General features: G+C 39.2%; 1 protein-coding gene across 4 annotated transcripts in view; it reads left to right on the top strand.

Annotated features, from left to right (window-relative positions):
- The first annotated feature begins 3541 nt into the window (after window positions 1-3541).
- The window catches only part of LOC134531601 (proton channel OtopLc), a 620588-nt gene continuing 609257 nt past the window's right edge, over window positions 3542-14872 (top strand). For 3 of the 4 annotated variants that reach the window (XM_063367335.1, XM_063367337.1, XM_063367342.1), the window contains exon 1: window positions 3544-3630. The gene's annotated coding sequence lies outside the window, so the exon portion shown is untranslated. Of the gene's footprint in view, window positions 3631-14872 lie in introns of all 4 variants that reach the window. The other variant, XM_063367341.1, reaches the window with a different exon arrangement.

The raw sequence follows: 14872 nt of genomic DNA on the forward strand, positions 1-14872 counted from the left end.
CTTGGATTAACATGTAATAAATGCATATAACATATATACTATCCTGTACTTATATTTCTCTGTGTATATATATATATATATATTTATGATATATATATATATATACACACGGGAGTTAAGGCGGCCACAGAGCATAAATAAATGTCTTTAGAAATCAATTAAAAACAAATTCACCAGTGGCATACACTATATTGTAACATACACTATATTGACAGTAAAACTTTATAATATTACAAAATGTATTTTTAAGTTTGTTAGGGTTCTATACGTCCGACTAGCTTGTTCAGCCAGAGAACACAATCTCTATTACTTAGGACCACTGGGGTTACGAGTGTTATGACAATATGTATGTTATAACTTTTAATGAAATATTTTAATTTTTAAATAATATTGCTGCAAGATACATTCTTAAGCATTCTTGATTCACAATAATGCTTAAATGCCAATTCAGTTATTTTATCCAACTTTCTAAAGCGTTGGAATCAGTTCTGTTCACAAATATAAGCATATAGGCCTAACATGATCGCAGAAACAGACTTACTGCGTAATCTTATTTCTTTACATCTTAAAATTCCATAAGGAATTTCCTTAATCAATTTACTTACCTATAGTAGGTAAAAGTTTTTATCTACCCTTGCGCAACGGATATTACAAAATTACTACACAAAAACACTGTTTAGTTTCTGGCACAACACTTTTACATGTTATTTTACGATAGCGACTTACTACTCCAAATGTTCTTTATTTAATCTAATCTAAATTAAAATTGTTTAAAAATGCTGTCTCCCATTGGCGGGCTGATAAGTTGATATGCATTACCAAACAAAGCAGAACTGTAAATATCCCCAAAAATTATCAAATTAAAAATACAATCGTTTAGCATTGTAATATTCTGTTTTAAAGAGTTCATTGTTTTGATGATAATCATTCCCTCCAGAGGCCTAGACAATTGAACTATTGCAGAACTACATTTAGACATAGAGTCTGTAATACCATAGACAGGTATAACCTCTATAACATAATAATTATATAAAAATATATAAGTTATAATTATCTATATTTATTATTATAAATAATAACAGTTTGGACGAGACAACTGTGTCGTTTTGGCACAGTAGCTACACACAATTTAATCTCATAGACGAATTAATTGACAAAACCAAGACCTTCCTCTAATAGATATTGTTGACAAATTAAAACATATGTTTAAAAAGGAAACTGAAGCATTAATCCAAGATGAAACTAAGATAATCAAGAAACAAATAAACAAACTAACACCAACCAGAGTACCTAACTATTTGTAGCAAACATATAGATGTTCTTCAAACAATGGTGATGACTTAATTTGATGGAAAAGTTTGCACCGCTTTGACCAATAATCAGTCATCAAAAAGTATTATGAATGTGGAGCGTCTTCTAAACAAATGAACAGAAACATTAACATGTACATTTGTTTGGTCTGTCTACACCCCAGGCCTGGATTCGGTGATTGAAAGTTTGCTGCATATATCTAACAGGTTGGATACAAAAAAAGTGGCAGGTCTGAGGAGCAAGTGATAGATCGAAGTCTAAAGCAGGAAAAAAAAAAAAAAGAGATCAAATAGGTCTCGTGGTTGACACACTAACACCTGGAAGTGGAGATACAAATGAGGGAAATACTGCCAGGAGTTTTTTCAAAATTCACTTTAAGTCACATATATAACTATAATTATTGAAACCCTTAATAATCACATCTGTGTTATCGTAGAAGCCATAACAAGTACGTATTTGCGGCATTTAAGTTGAAGTGTTCAAAAATATATACTGAACAGACCATGAAGTTTTACTTAGATCTGTATTCGTGGTTCTATATGCCTGTCACTGTTCAAAACTCTCGGTACATTGTCCTGCCATCGTCTAATCATGTTTATTGCCCATTGGACAGCTGTCTGAAGCCTAAGAAATACGGAATGATGGCTGCAGGCGATTCAGGGTAGGATATACAAGAAGAACATCGATATCAGAAACAAACAAGGATCTGCTTAATATCTTGCTAATTTATGCAGATACAGTTATCTCTGGCTTAAGGAAACGTCCACAAAGTAGAACAGGAAAAATCTCCTCTGAAGTACTGCGCTTGTTGACAACTCCACGTACTCACATTACCACAGTTTGTGTGAGATCGTGAAGTATTAGTGACAGATATAATAATGACGGAGTTAGGTAATTTGTATGTTTAAAATAGTCAGTTGTTCTGATAGCTTACTTTAATAAATAACTATTTTTAGGAAGACTACATTTGACAAGGATATAATATTTAATCTGTGTAAAACATAATAATATATCATATAAATTTCATTTTCATACTATTTGTTTACACATGTGCCTAATTTCTATAATATTTCCTCTAACGTCTGTAACAAAATTTTTTTTTAATTTGACATATTTTTTGTTGAGTACTTAAAAGTTTTTGAAGTCAAACTTGGTTAAACTTTAAAGGTTTATTTAAATTTTATTTTAAGTTTAGCATGCTTTAAAATATAAGGCGTTGTTTTGCTCAGTGGATAATGAAAAACATTTCTTGAAGTATTGTTTATACTTTAATGTTCAAACTGCATAAAAACACGCCTGCTCTATAATTATGATCAGTGTTACTTTAAACATATTCAAATAACTAATGCTTTTTGATATTTGCATATTTTGCTTTGTTAACTTTGAAGAGTGGCAAATGTTTATAAAAAATTGTAAAAATGTTACCAGTATTTTTATATACATTTTTATTCATCTTATATTTGTATAAACATATCAGCTTAAGTATTTTCACAACAAATCAAGTCTGTCCGAAAAAAAAAAAATTAAACATGCTGTTTTGCAAAGTAAATGAATTTTAATAGATTAAACCTGTATAGCATTCTATAAATACAATAAATTGCATTGCTACAATTGTTAGAAACTATTCAGATCACTAAAAGATAATTTAAACAAGTAAAAGCAAAAAAAAAAATCATTGTCTTGAGTTTTGAATTTTGTCCCTCCAGATTGCTCTTGTTTCACACTGTGTCAATGTGACGAAGTTAAAGCTGTTTGACAAAGGAGATGTCCTTTATAAGATTTTGTCATGTTAAGTATTTATTGCTAAATAAATTCCGGATACACAGGAGGAATCAATATTTACTACTTATGATTGTTTTAATTATTAATTAAGTTAGGGGGTTTATAATTTGAGTGTTTCTGAATTATTTAACTATAAGAAACGATATATATTGGGTTTGTGTTTCTAAGTTATGATAGTTCTGAGTTGTGTGCTTAAATTACGACACGTCTAAAATTCCTGTGTTTCGGCGTTGTGTTTTTGTAATTTATTCTTGTTCTAACTCATAACAGTTCTAAGTTGTGTGTTTGTAGCTACGTGTGGACGCCGGCAGCCACGAGCAGCTGGCGGCAGGCGCGGTGCAGGCCTCTGTGGGGTCGCTCGTGGGCCGTGAGAAGGGGAAAGTGGAGGGGGTGTTGTCTGGAGGGGAAGGGAGAGAGTGCTTCTCGGGACACGCACGCCTTGCTGGCTGCAGTGCAGTGTAGCAGTGTATCAGTGAGGCCGTGCAGCCGTGTAGCAGTGACTCCTAGAGCCGCCAGCAGCGACCACGACATGGCGCGGTGAGTCCCGGGCGAACCTAGCGGCCCAGCCAACAACTACGGACAGATGTGCTTCGCGGGACCATTGTTTACTATGTAGACCGTGTTCGTGTTTACGTTTCTTTCTTTATCACCCTCACCGGCCACGTAACTCATACCACACCTCTTTTACAAGGTGGTTTATGATATTCAGTATCCAATTCCCCGACCACTCTCCACAACTAAGTAAATATGTTCTGCTGTTCTGCCAAACACTTCTAGCAACCAGAGGATTAGAAACACCAGAATGTTTATTTTTTTTCAAAATCTGGCATTAAATTTTAATGAAGTACAAACGCATGTACTATAGAAACTCATTAACTTATGGTAATAGTTATTTATTTTTAGTGCCCAGTAATACTACACTTGATTGTTTGAATATTAGTAGCCTACTGCTGAACGAACGATTTGTAGGTCGAGTCTGAAGTGAAAGTGATAAAACAACACATTGTAATTGAAGAATACAGGAATGCCATGAACGAATGCGTGTGATACTGTATTCGCGTTTATGCTGGCTTAAACAAACGAAACATTTGTCAAACCAAAATTGTATGTTATATTTTAATGGTTCCGACTTAAAGTGACTTATATTTTTAAAGAAGTCTTTCATTTATGAAAATAATTTTCAATAGGTTTTTTTTTAATTTTTCTAAATAAAAGTTTGAAATATATACGCCGCCGATCGTATCTTACGAGACCATGATAGTAAAAAAATCTGCTTTTATTAGGGGGGGGGGGGGGGTTAAAGCCCCCAGTGCCAATTAGTCTAAAATTACAACTGCATTGATAATAACACTCACTGGAAACCTTACAAGATGTGCATTAATACTAGTTGAAGTTTAAAGTAATATTCACGGTAACTGACAGGTTTTTTTTGGATTTTGTTTTATTATAGGGGTTTGAATAACTGTACATTAAGCCCCCGAAGAAAAAATTGCCCCACTACGGCGGTGATAGTAACAGTGATTTATACGAAAATAGTTTTGAATGTGTTATAGTGCAAAAAAAACATAAGAAATATTTTATTATTTTATTTTTTAAAAAAACTGTAAACAAATGGTTTAGCTAGCTAATAACGGTAGTAAACCAAAAAGTATACAATTACTTGATATATTTCGTGTGACACTAGGGCAAGTAATGAATGAAAAGTCTCAAGTAGGTATACACAATTTCACTAGTAAATTATAGTGTAGTCCGAATGAAAAGAACAATTTGAAATTCATTAGTAGAATATGAATGGCGATCTTGCGCCTGGAGTCGGAGTGAGGATTGGATTTTCGGTTCGCCTTCTTGGATTGTGAACGTCTCGGTGGCTATTTTGGATGACCTAGATCCTGACTTTGACACATACATTGACTTTGATATTTACATTTGACGAAAGTCGACATCTTTAATTTTTCCATCCTGACATCGAGTGCCCCAATCCCCAAAAGTTGCACTTTTTCGTTATGGTAAAACATTCCACAATTTTAGATTTTGATGTCAAATCCGCCACCTTGGATCTCACATCACAGTCACTTATTTTCGATTCTGACGACACAGTTGCCATTTTACTGTCGTCTGCTAGAGACCGCCATATTGGATTAAACCACGACCACCATATTGGTTACTTTCGGTTATTCTGGAGGCCACATTTTGGATTTCAATATCCTCGTTTCTGCTGTTTGACCATAGAGAGCATCACCATTGTCCTATCTCATGCACATAAGGTCGATGTTCCATTACCTATCAATGTTGTTATGACACTTATTGACATATTATTATTTTTATTTGAAATACACTAGAACAGAGGTGATTCGAACAATGACAGCTCGGAACTCTGGATTGGAAAACATACGTCTTTGACCGCACAGATATCGAGACATTTGCTAGACTGAGAATTGAATAAGGTATATAAAATATAACACACATATTTGGACATGGAATTTTATTATTTGAAAGAATAGTAGGTAAAAAATGTTGCCGCCATATATATTTTTTTAATAATTGCTTCAAGAAGCGGTAGTGTCGTGTAGCACAAACATGGTCTGCTAGAGAGTGCTGCTGCCATCATGTTTTCAGTACTCGGTACCAGGAGTGCAGTTCCACATAGTGCACACATCATCTTCTAAAGGGTACTACCACCATATTGGTTTAATTTTTACCTGGTAGAATGCAGTAGTAATTTTATCTTGGCATCTGCCATCTTGTCTTCTGTCTTAACCGCCCATTTGGGAATTATGTATTACTAAACTATAAATTCTGAAACAAAAGCCATCAAAAACTTTCAATTTTTAATTTACCAATTGATTTGATCGATGCCTGCCTTATTTCAAACCTTGGTTTTTCAAAAAAGTTAAACTATGATTTAAAAAATATTTATTTAATTAATCTTTCTCACGACAAACAAAGACTCCTACCGGCTGAATAAATATATTACTTAATATAATTAAACCTACTTAAGTATTATTTCGATACTTGCAACATATTTCAACCAAGTAATGTACAATTTAGGACGTATAGGGCAAGTGCTTCCAAAACGCGAGTCCTTCTTCGTCAATACTTGTTATATATAATAAAATTACATATTTTAAGCTGAGAATACATTAGTCCCTCAAGTGTCGGAAAAATTATCATGAAAAATGTTTTAGACTTACCACAGACCAAGAAGTGCTGAACAATAAATTCTTTAGTCCTGAGTACAGACTTGACTACGCAAATTTAACAAAAGAATATGATCAGAGGGAAACTACCCCATAAAAGGGATTCAACCTCATTAGAGGGATACGATTTTATTAAAGAGATTCGATCTCACGAATGAGATACGATCTCATCAGAGGGTTACGATCCCATCAAAAGGATACTATAATATCAAAGAGATACCTACAAATTCATCATTAGTGATACAGTTTCATCAGTAGTGATGCGATTTCATCAGTATGGATACGATCTCACCAGAAGAATACGATCTCATCAGAGGGATGAATTATTATTATATGGATAAAATCTCCTCTGATAGATAAGATATCTTCAGAGCGATTCATTCTCATCAGGGAAACTATCTCATCAGTAGGGATAAAATTTCATATTTAGGGTTAAAATCTCACCAGAGGTATTCATTACCACCAAAGGGATGCGATCCCATCAAAGGAATGCGATACCATCAAGGGTTACGATCGGACGCACGATACTGTAGGATACGATCGGCGGGTTTACGATGGAAAACGATCGGTGGGATACGACTGGTAGTATAAGATTGGGTACTATGTGAATTCAGTCTTAGTTTACAATTTTATACACCTACAGGTAAAATAAGTCATTATTAAAGTAGCCTATAGTAGTATAGCATAGTATTTCCGAGGACAGGCCTCAGGCGGTGGTGCCGGTGCCGGCTCCGCCATCTTGGATTGTGACGTCACGGCGGCCATCTTGGATGAGTGTAACGGGACATAGCGTAACGGGGCAAGTTTGACCTTGACCCCGGCGGCCATTTTGAATCCGCCATCTTGGATCCGCCATTTTGGATGACGTCATTGTGTTCTAGAAAATTCCGGCGATGTGTTTTCCGCCATATTGGATGATGACGTCACCGTTGCAATTTCCGTTACGGCCGCCATCTTTAACCTTTTTTATTTATTATCCGATTTTAATGAAATTTTTTTTAAAAATTATAAAAAAATTAATTTAATAAAATTTTAATAAAATAATTACAAAAAACAAACATGTACGACACGGAGTTCGGAGTCCTCGGTTCGAACCTGACGAGTGCAAAAAAATAAAAATGGCGACCGATCCTTCCCCCTAGGTGACTGCAGGCAGACTGACTCCCACCACTTTTTTTCAAAGCATATATATCGTCACCTAGTATGACGTCATGTCCGCCATCTTGTCTTCGATGCTGGAAGCCATCATCATTGTATCGTCGGCTAGAGTGCGCCGATGACATGTTAGTTTAATTCGTATCCGCTAGAGTGCAGTAATCATTTATTATTGCTGTGACACCCGCCATCTTGTCATTTGGCCGCCATCTTGAAAATCCGTAATTATTTAGCTAGAAATTCGGGAAAAGTTCCAAAATTCATTAAATAAATCACTCATTAATTTACATATTGATTCGATCGATTCCCGTCCTCGGTTCGATACCCGATCGTTGCAATAATGTTTAATCTTATGTAAAAAAAATAATTTAAATAAACCATGTTCAACATTCGTAAAGAGACTCTAAATCCTCTACGACCACCATCCTATCAGACATCAAGACCACCATATTGGAAATGTGTAATTTTAAAGCTAGAGATCCGGGAAATAGTTCAGAAATCATTAAATAAATTTGTTATCCATATACTGATTGATTAGATCGACTTAGGCCCTTGGTTCGATCCCTGGCCGATACAAAACAACTTTAATTTAAAAAATACTAAAAAAGTGTTAGGTTTGAGAAAATAAAAACACCACAAGTTCTTTTAAAAAAAAATTATTACATAAATTCAATACACTACTACAAGTACAAAAAAATACACAGACAAATTACTAAAGTTTTGTGGATTTCTCGATTGAAACAGTCTTCTTACTATACGGACTAAGTCCTTTACATGACTTGAAATGTCTATTCAGTTTATCAGGTCGACATATTGGTACACCACAATTTTCACACAAAGCCGAATTATCGACTTCATTAAAAGGACAGTGATATATTTCATGTTGTTTTGCACTTCGAATAGTTGCTAATGTTTTGTTACAAAATATACAGCTTGATTCCGATGAATGTACAGCCAGTCTATCACAATTCCTGAGGTGCCGTTTTAATCTTCCATAGTGTATAAACTTGCTTAAACACCTGTTGCACTGATATTTAATGCGTTCAGAGTTACCACTACAATTGTGTATTACATAATCACGTAATTTCAAGTTTTTGATCTTCTCGCAGTATGTGCAGTCGGGTGATGGAACACCGTTGGATGCTCCTTCCTTCATCAATGCCACTGGAACTGTTGACAACCAGTGTAACACTGCTGACATGTTAACTTCTGAAGCCGTTGAGGTCTGCTCTGCGGAAGATGTTGCACGCGTCGAAATCTCCCGCTGTGCTGAGAGAGCAGGTGTAGCTGTAGACGTCGATGTCATCGTGCTCTGCACTGATGATGGTAGACCTTCGATCCAGGTTGGTGTTGATACTGGTAATGATGCCATCGAGTTCTCAAGAATAGATAGATACTGGTCTATTATGTTATACAAGTCTAACTATCCGAGCCGTTCATCACCGCAGTCAGAGACGGACTGAAGTCCATATCACCTGGGGTCTCACTTATATAGTCTCATTAGCCGGTACAACACATGAGTCAAATCAATAACCATGTTCATTATACGTCTCGGAGCATTTTTTATAATGACGATGTAAGCTATCGAGACGTGAAATTAGTTTATTGCACTTTTTGCACTGAAACAGTATTCTTTGAGCATTATTCTGACAGCTGCTTCTTTCATGTCTGCGCGCATTTGAAGTTCTAGTAAATGATGCACCACAATATTTGCATTGATGCTCTTCATTAATTGAAGTCTGGAATGCAGATGGTGAAACTTCAGCTGATGGTGGAACAGCACGTATCGTTGTCTCCTCTGCAGCAGGTATCGGGATCTTCACAGCTGTCGTCACCTCAGCCATTGAGCCCTCCGCTGCCATGGTCTCCTCTGCTAATGGTATCGGGATCTCCGTCTCCATCATCGTTGCTGCCATCGAGGTCCCCGCTGCTGACGGTAAACTTTCTATTCCGGTCGACATAACTAAATCTCACGAAACTTAATGGAGAGAGCACGTCCGTACAGCACCGCGGCCAGAGGTGAACTGCGGGTCCAGTCGTCCGAACCTCGCTTATATACCCACGGTCTACTGGTATGCTACATGAGTCAAAATAATGTCTGTATTTAAAATTATTTTTTTATTAGGTACCTAAAAATTATAGAAATAAAAAACACACGAGTTCAAGTTTTACACATTTATTTATAAAACATACACAAATACACATTAGGTTAAGGAATCAAGCATTTTCACAAGCAAAGTCTTTAATGCCGCACGAACTGTCTCGTCGACTCCGGTTCCAACTGGTTCGCAGGCCACGGGATCAGGAACACAGGTTTCCAGCTGGTCATCTTCTGCGATGTCGACAACTCCGACAAGACATGGTCGATGACGTCTGTGACCACGTCTACACCTGGGCTTTGGCTCAGTGCTAGTTGGGACAGATTCACTGCCTGAACTGCGACGACGAGACGCACACCGTTTGGACGTCTGCGTAGAAGCATCACAGGCCGCAACAGTTTGCAACACGTCCATGTTTGGTGTTGCACGTGCAGACGAGGCGACTACCTCAGCGATGCTGGCAGGAAGGATTGTGTGTGGTCTCATGTGATAGACGGCACAGTTTCCAGGTTCGCAACAATCTACCAGCTGCTGGGTCGGTTCGTAGGACACAGGAAAGTGCGCAAACCGCCAATGCTGAGCGCCTCCATCACAGGTTTCTGTATATGTACGTAGATACCCGGAATCCCAGTTGCTGTACTCGACACTGCTGAAGCTAGGTCTTGCGCTCACGTACACGTTAGCAGGATGAAACGTAAACATCTTCTTGCAGGTCGAACGACAACTGAAGGCACGTACGTAGGTGCGCCATTTATATATATGCAGGCTCCTACTAACACTGTGTGTGCCATTTCTGCATTAACTGCGAGTTTGTACAGGCACAGACACGTTCAAACTTGTCACGTAGCTGCACGGCGTATATTGCACTAAGCTTGCGCAGGGAAGGACAACCGTAGTCGGTCTGTATATCCACAATTTCAGCTGCTCCGACGTCACACATTTCTCGTAGCCATTTCTTCTGTTCAGGTCCGGCGACGTAGATTATTTCGTTTTGCAGTAGTAAATCTTCAATAGTGTTTTTCACTTGGTGGTACGGAATTTTTCCTTCGTCCCACTCTAGTCCATGATAATATTTACATAACCATTCATTCGACCGTTTACTTTTTTCGTCTAGTAGTTCCCACGGATACGGAGGTCGGAAAGTGCGTGTTCGAGTCCGGCCGTCGTGAGTGACGTCAATTTCCTTGAGCACGAATCCGTTTTGGCTCTGGAAACCTTGCAGGTTGCAGTACATCTTGTCGCTAGCAATGCTCGGTCGTAACTAAATTATCATAGAAAACGAAACGGTATTTATGTCAGAATTTTCACAAGTTTGTCTCGACAATTGTACGATGCAAGCCGATCGTGAAGTATCAGACAAAAAGCATAGGTGTTTGGCGGAATATTTCCGCTAGTCGTTATCTCGATCCTACAGTCGATGATGTTTGAATTTATACGATCATCCTGTTTGGAAACGTCAAACACCATTAACGGTGCCTTGTTCTTGAAACTGTCGTGACTCAGTATCGGTGACTGTATCCGACCGTAGTAAGCTTGCTGAAACTTGGCATACATTTGATATGCTAGAAGAAATCTTCCACTTTCAAAATCCATGTTCATGTCAACGTACGGATAACTTTCGCTGTTTAAAAATATTTTTACATTACGTATTTGACAGTTATCGAATATGGAGCGACTTACTCCTGCATTAAGCTGTCTTCCGGTCTGAAGTCCGACGATGATGTATCTTGGTTTTTCCGTAGCGAAGCTGGACTTTACTATCCAATTGATACGCTGACTATGAGGCAAGCCAGGATAAGTTTCCAGGCTCCAGGATCGGAATGGCACATCGAAGTTCTTGCCATTTTCTATGTTCTTCAACATCTTGACTCGCTCAACGGTGCTCACTTGGATGTGGGGCAGCATCCACTCGATAGACTGAAGTGTTAGCGAAACATCTTGAGGGTTTTCTGCAGCAGCGACAATTGCATTAATGTGCGTGTTGGCTAGAAGCAGTACGAGCTCTTGTTTCGAATTAATGATTATATGCTTGTAGTCCTCAGCGAATCCGAGAAGCATGGACAGAGGAACACAAACTTCGAACTTCCCTTCGGCATAAACCGGAAGCTTATATTCATCCTCGAGAGCCCAACCGGCCATCTTTGCAGCAGACAGTTCATTTGGCGTGAGCGAAAGGTAATTTTTCATAGCAGATGTTATGCCTACATCTCTCGTCTGGTCTACCTCGACACCATTGAGTACATAAGTAATGCGCTCGATTAGGTGAAGAATACCATTGCAGGATATTGATGTCGTTGTCGGGTGCGTACCATCCGCTTTTGTAAGCGTGCCTCTTATACGTAGAAATGACTGCGAAGGTAAAGTACAAATATCTTGGTGCTGTACAGCAATGCGTACTTCCGATGGTAGTGCGTACGGTCCGAGCAGGAAAGGCTGGTACTCGTGCAATTCCATTTTCGTAATGCTGTCTTCAAAAATGACCGGATCTTCCACGTTGAGGATTTCGTCTTCCATATTTATTCGGCACTTGTCCAATACTGAGAAGATACTTTATGTTGTCAGGTGTTAATGCACCGATGTCTGGTAGAGAACTGTTCTTATTCACGACAATACGATTTCTTTTATAACTGTTCGGTGTTACGAACTTTATGCCCATCGCTTCAAGTGCAGACGTAATGTAATTTCTTCGTCTTGAAAATTCACCAATCGTCCTCGCTGGTCAACGATTCGGACGACGACTTCGTGTGCGCACTTCACGACAACTGGAACGTAAATGATACTTTGCGGTACTTCTACCAGTTTATATCCTGGCGGGACCATCGGCGAAAACTCGTGCAGCATGTTGCTTAGTCTTCCGTTGAGATACGTTCCACTTGCCAAATTACAGTTTATTCTTATGACATTCACAGGCAAAATGTTTACTGCGCGCGTAGATTCGTACGTTCTTCCTGTACCATACACCTTTGATTCGAATCCGAGCATCGTACCTATGGTCCCAGGTTTCGTAAAGTCGACATTTTCACTGCATGTTAGAATGCTTTTTTGAGTGTTTGGATTTCCACGCAGTTGAAAGTCTACATCCTGTGGTAACATATCCCTGATGTAATTTGCAATGTCATCTATTTCGTAAGAGCCAACAGGTAACCGTATTTCATGAGCGGTCCCATCGCTTTTCAGGAAGCATATCTTGCAATTTTCCTCGTCGATGTTCGGTATGGCATTATACGTTTGAAAATCTACGAGTCCGATACACCATTCTCCGTCTAAATCCAGAGGCGGGAAATGAACCGCCCGCAGCTCAGATGCGTGACCTGTCAAGGTAAGTGTTATCGACATGACTAATAAATAATCGTCACTGCACAACCTTTAAGTAGCAATTTTTATTGGTCAGCTAATTTTTGTTTGTTAAAAAGCGAAGACACAAGTGTCCGCAGTTTGTTTGATTTGGCCTCTGTTCCGTTTCGTAATTGTAAAACAACGTAGTGGACCGGCCCAGGTACAACTTAAGTTCTGGCGGAGGGCGTAAATTACTGAAACTGTCGTAGTACTCGGCCATGTTTCCAGTCTTTACATAGGCTACCCAGTGCGTGCCTCGACCCGCCGACGTGTCTAAATTAATTATGGCGCACTCACGTGTCTTTGGCTTGCTGGGCAAAGTGTCTCGCATAAACACGCCGCGGAAATTTGCTATTTTAAGTTTGCGTGCGTACTTTATTAAATCTACGTTGGTGAGCGGACGTTTCGGCAAAGAACTTAGGATTTTTTCATTCGTTTCTTTTTCATGCCTCGGCCTGTCTTGTGAGGTCGTAAGTACAGTCCTGCGCCGTTTTTTTTTACCGATGGCAATGGCTTCCATGCTGGCATTGTGTCGCTGTGCTTCTTTTAACTGCTTGCGCTCATTCTTCGAAGTGTTGACTGCCCGCACTATACCGCTCGTTGCACCGATGAGGCCGCCGAGAACACCCAATGCAGGCAAAAGCAAAGAAAGAAATCCTCCTATAATCTTCTTGTCGAGAGTCTGTAATTTTTGCTTGGCTTTTTGCACACCTGCACCGATCTTGCGTTTGGTCTTGCGCGAGTTAGTCTTTGACTTGATGGAGCCGGCTGGACGAGCGCCCAGTCCTAATTTCGTCTTTGCCTTCATGATCTTAGATACGCCCCACGCTGCGATTTTCTCTCCTAGTCCCGCGTTCGACGATTTACTTATATCTTCGGCTTCCTGTGCCAATGTCTCGTCGGCCCGGTGCCTGGATTCCAGATCCTTGTTTAATGAATATGCGATATCGTGCTGCTTGCACTTTTCGTCGAGAGAATTAATGCCCACGTCACCGCGAGCTAACCTTTTCGCTAGTTTAGTTCCGGGGCCGCAAAATCTGTAGCCGGGAATGTGTAGCTCGAATGGTAGGTTGTTTATCAGCGAGTTTACGAGTCCCGCACCGATGTGTTTTTTGTTCTTACCTCTTCGAGTCATTACGCACAACTGACCAGAAAGTATAAATGTGTTTGATTTTATACAATTACTTTAGTACATTGCAGGTCGTCAAGCAAGACGTGTGTTTGCCCGTGCGCATTACGCAAGACGATGTATTTAGTGCGCGTGAATCACGACATGGCTTACTGTTGCCTTCTGCTGTACGATGCATAATGGCGGGTCCGTCCAACTGTGGCAAGACGTGTGTTTTACTGAGTTTACTGGAGGAACCAAATGGTCTTCGGTTCGAGAACGTTTACTTGTATTCCAAGTCGTTGCAACAGCCAAAGTACCAGCGCCTAGCAACTGTTCTACGATCTGTGGATGGTCTGGAGTATTTTCCGTTTAGCGATAATACCGATGTTGTACCTCCAAGCGAAGCAAAAGCCAATTCCGTGTTTGTTTTCGACGATGTAATGTGCGAGAAACAAGGCATAATACAAGAGTACTTTTCCATGGGCAGACACGCCAAGGTAGACTGCGTTTACCTGTGTCAGACGTACAGTCGTATTCCAAAACATCTCCTACGAGACAACGCAAATGTCATAGTTTTGTTTCGCATGGACGAACTTAATTTACGCCACGCTTATGATGATCACGTAAACACCGACATGACATTCCAGGAATTTAAAGACATGTGCTCCTTGTGTTGGAAAGAAGAACACGGATTCCTAGTTATAGTCAAAGACTGGCCTCTATATAAGGGCAGGTACAGACGAGGTTTCGATCAGTTTATCACCAAACATGAGTCATAGCATTTCGAAATTCGGTCGTAGCAGTCGAGACTTACGTACTGCTCTCAAGTCTCATGACGACGTTATCCGCAAATACATTTCGCTACTGGCTCAAAAAGTAGA

The sequence above is a fragment of the Bacillus rossius genome, chromosome 5 (genome assembly GCF_032445375.1).
Source record: "Bacillus rossius redtenbacheri isolate Brsri chromosome 5, Brsri_v3, whole genome shotgun sequence".
Classification (NCBI taxonomy): Eukaryota; Metazoa; Arthropoda; class Insecta; order Phasmatodea; family Bacillidae; genus Bacillus; species Bacillus rossius.